A 4,904-nucleotide genomic window follows, 5' to 3' on the forward strand; every position below is an offset into this window, starting at 1 on the left:
CAAAAATCTGTAGTGTTTCTATACACTCGCAATGAACAAGCTGAGGGGGAAATCAAGAAACGAATTCCATTTACAATTGCAGCTAAAAGAATAAAATACTTAGGAATAAATTTAACTAAAGAGACAAAAGACCTATACAAAGAAAACTACAAAAAACTGTTGAAAGAAATCACAGAAGACCTAAATAGATGGAAGGGCATACCATGTTCATGTATTGGAAGACTAAATATAGTCAAGATGTCAATTCTACCTAAATTGATTTACAGATTCCACGCAATACCAATCAAAATCCCAACAACTTATTTTTCAGAATTAGAAAAACCAATAAGCAAATTTATCTGGAAGGGCAGGGTGCCCCGAATTGCTAAAAGTATCTTGAGGAAAAAAAACGAAGCTGGAGGTCTCACGCTGCCTGACTTTAAGGCATATTATGAAGTCACAGTGGTCAAAACAGCATGGTACTGGCATAAAGATAGATATATCGACCAATGGTATCAAATAGAGTGCTCAGATATAGACCCTCTCATCTAGGGACATTTGATGTTTGATAAGGCAGTCAAGCCAACTCACCTGGGACAGAACAGTCTCTTCAATAAATGGTGCCTAGAGAACTGGATATCCATATGCAAAAGAATGAAAGAGGACCCGTGTCTCACACCCTATACAAAAGTTAACTCAAAATGGATCAAAGATCTAAACATTAGGTCTAAGACCATAAAACAGTTAGAGGAAAGTGTAGGGAGATATCTTATGAATCTTACAACTGGAGGTAGTTTTATGGACCTTAAACCTAAAGCAAGAGCACTGAAGAAAGGAATAAATAAATGGGAGCTCCTCAAAATCAAACACTTTTGTGCATCAAAGAACTTCATCAAGAAAGTAGAAAGACAGCCTACACAATGGGAGACAGTATTTGTAAATGACATATCAGATAAAGGTCTAGTATCCAGAATTTATAAAGAGATTGTTCAACTGAACAACAAGAAGACAGCCAACCCAATTACAAAATGGGAAAAAGACTTGAACAGACACCTCTTAGAAGAGGTAATACAAATGGCCAAAAGGCACATGAAGAGATGTTCAATGTCCCTGGCCATTGGAGAAATGCTAATCAAAACCACAATGAGATATCATCTCACACCCTCCAGAATGGCCATTATCAACAAAACAGAAAATGACAAGTGCTGGAGAGGATGTGGAGAAAGAGACACACTTATCCACGGTTGGTGGGAATGTCAAATGGTGCAACCACTGTGGAAGGCAGTTTGGCAGTTCTTCAAAAAGCTGAATGTAGAATTGACATACGACCCAGCAATACCATTGCTAGGTATCTATTCAGAGGACTTAAGGGCAAAGACACAAATGGACATTTGCACACCAATGTTTATATCAACATTATTTACAATTGCAAAGAGATGGAAACAGCCAAAATGTCCATCTACAGAAGAGTGGCTAAACTAACTGTGGTATATACATACGATGGAATATTATGCAGCTTTAAGACAGAATAAACTTATGAAGCATGTAATAACATGTATGGACCTAGAGAACATTATGCTGAGTGAGACTAGCCAAAAACTAAAGGACCAATACTATATGGTCCCACTGATGTGAACTGACATTAGAGAATAAACTTGGAATATGTCATTGGTAACAGAGACCATCAGGAGATAGAAATAGGGTAAGATAATGGGTAATTGGAGCTGAAGGGATACAGACTGTGCAACAAGACTGGATACAAAAACTTAGAAATGGACAGCACAATACTACCTAATTGTAATGTAATTATGTTAAAATACTGAATGAAGCTGCATCTGAGGTATAGTTTTTTTTCTTCTTCTTCTTTTTTTCTTTTTTCTTTTTTATTTATTTTTTCTCTCTATTATCATTTTATTTCTTTTTCTGTTGTCTTTCTATTTCTTTTTCTAAATTGATGCAAATGTACTAAGAAACAGTGAATATGCATCTATGTGATGATATTAAGAATTACTGAATGTATATGTAGAATGGAATGATTTCTAAATGTTGTGTTAGTTAATTTTTTTAATTAATAAAAAAAGATTTATGAGATATTTCCCTACATTTTCTTCTAAAAATTTTATAGCCTAGCTCTAATGTTTAGGCCTTTGATCCATTTTGACTTAATTTTTGAATGGGATGTGAGATATGGATCCTCTTTCATTCTTTTGCATATGGATATCCAATTCTCCAAACACCATTTATTGAAGAGACTGCTCTGTCCCAGGTGGTTTGGCTTTGCCTTAGCAAAGATCAATTTTCTATAGATGAGGAGGTCTACTTCTGAACTCTTGATTCAATTCCATTGGTCAGTTTATATAACTTTATGCCAGTATCATGCTGTTTTGACCATTGTAGCTTTGTAATATGTTTTAAAGTCAGATAGTGTGAGACTGACCATTTCAATTTTCCCTTTCAAGATATTTTTTGCTATTCAAGCCACCTTGCCATTCCGAATACATTTGGTTGTTGGTTTTTCAATTTCTGCAAAGTAAGTTGTTGGGGTTTTAATTGGTATTGCATTGAATCTAAAAATCAATTTGGGTAGAATTAACATCTTGACTATATTTAGTCTTCCAATCCATGAACACAATATGCCTTTCCATTTATTTAAGTCCTCTATGATTTCTGTTAGCAATTTCTTGTAGTTTTCTGTGTATAGATCTTTTGAATCCTTGGTTAAATATATCCCTAAACAATTTAATTCTTTTGGTTGCTATTGTAAACAGATTTTTTTTCTGATTTGCTCCTCAGGTTGCTCATCACTAGTATGATTACACTACTAGTTTTTTGGGCAATGATCTTGTACCCTGTCACTTTGATGTACTCACTTATTAGCTCTGGTAGCTTTGTTGTAGATTATTCAGTATTTTTTATATATATAGTATCATACCATCTGTAAACAGTGATAGTTTTACTTCTTCCTCTCTAATTTGGATGCCTTTTATTTCTTTTTCTTGTCTAATTGCTTGGGCTAGAACTTCAATCACAATGTTGAATAACATTGGTGACTGTGGACATCCTTGTCTTGTTCCTGATCTTAGAGGGAGTGTTCATTCTTTCCCCATTGTGGATGATGTTAACTGTAGGTTTTTCACATATTCCCTGTGTCATGTTGAGGAAGTTCTCTTTAATTCCTATCCTTTGAAGTGCTTTCATCAAGAAAGGATATTGAATTTTGTCAAATGCCTGTTCTTCATAACTCAAGATGATCCCGTGTTTTTTCTACTTTGATTTGTTCATATGGTGTATTACACTAACTGATTTTCTTATGTTGGAACCAGCCTTGCATACGTGGTATAAATCTCACTTGGTCATGGTGTATAATTCTTTTAACATGCTGCTGGATTTGATTTGCAATTATTTTGTTAAGGATTTTTGTATCTATATTCATTAAACAGATTGGTCTGAAATTTTCTTTCCTTGTAATATCTTTGTCTGGCTGTAGTATTAGGGTGATGTTGGCTTCATGGAATGAGTTAGGTAGCTTTCCCTCCTCTTCAATTTTTTGAAGAATTTGAGCAGGATTGGTACTAATTCTTCCTTGAATGTTTGGTAGAATTCACCTATGAAGCCATGTGGTCCTGGGCTTTTCTTTTTTGGGAGCTGCTTGATGACTGATTCAGTCTCTACTTGTGATTGATTTGTTGATGTTCTCTATTTCTTCTTGAGTCAGTGTTGGTTATGCATGCCTTTCTAGAAAGTTGTTCATTTCATCTACATTGTCTAGTTTATCAGCATATAGTTGCTTATATTATCTTTTCATTACCTCCTTTATTTCTGTGAGGTCAGTGGCTATGTATTCTCTTCCATTTCTGATTTTATTTATTTGCATCCTCTTTCTTTTGTGAATCTAGCTACAGGTCAATTGACTTCATTGATTTCCTCAAAGAACTAACATCTGGTTTTCTTGATTTTCTCTATTGTTTTCATATTCTCAATTTCACTTATTTCTACTTTAATTCATTCTTTCTTTCCTTTTGTTTCCTTTGGGGTTAGTTTGCTTTTCTTTCTCTAGTTCTCCCAAGTGAACAGTTAATTCTTCAATTTTTTCTTTTTCTTCCTTCTTAATATAGGCATGTAAGGCAATAAATTTCACTCTCAGCACTGCCTTTTCTGCATTTGATAAATTTTAATATGTTGTGTTTTCATTTTTATTTGCCTTGAGATATTTACTGATTTCTCTTGTAATTTCTTCCTTGACCCACTGGTTGTTGAAGAGTGTGTTGTTTAGTCTCCACACTAAACAACACAAGGGCACCAGTGAATTTTCTGGCCCTCTGCCTGTTTTTGATTTCCAACTTAATTCCATTATGATCTGAGAAAGTATTTTGTATGATTTCAATCCTTTTAAATTTATTGAGACTTACTTTGTGACCCAGCGTATGGTCTGTCTTTGATAATGATCTATGAGCCCTTGAGAAAAATGTGTAACCTACTGCTGTAAGGTGTAATGTTCTGTAAATGACTGTTAAGTCTAGTTCATTTATCATGTGATTCAAAATCTCTGCTTCCTAATTGATCCTTTGTTTAGATGATCTGTCCATTGATGGGAGCAGGGAACTGAAGTCTCCAGCTATTATGGTAGAGGTGTCTACTTCTCCCTTCGGTGTTATCAGTATTGCCTCATGTATTTTAGAGCACTCTGGCTTGGTGTATAAATATTTATGATTGTTATGTCATCTTGTTGAATTTTTCCTTTTATTAATCATTTTTTATTAATGCATAGTGTCCTTCTTTGTCCCTTTTAATTGTTTTACATTTGAAGTCTAATTTGTTGGTTATTAGTACAGCTACTCCTGCTCTTTCTGGTTGAGTTTGTATGGAATATCTTTTCCCGATCTTTCACTTTCAACCTATTTTTGGTAGGTATAATTTTTTTTTAT

Source organism: Tamandua tetradactyla, chromosome 5 (genome assembly GCF_023851605.1).
Source record: "Tamandua tetradactyla isolate mTamTet1 chromosome 5, mTamTet1.pri, whole genome shotgun sequence".
NCBI lineage: Eukaryota > Metazoa > Chordata > Mammalia > Pilosa > Myrmecophagidae > Tamandua > Tamandua tetradactyla.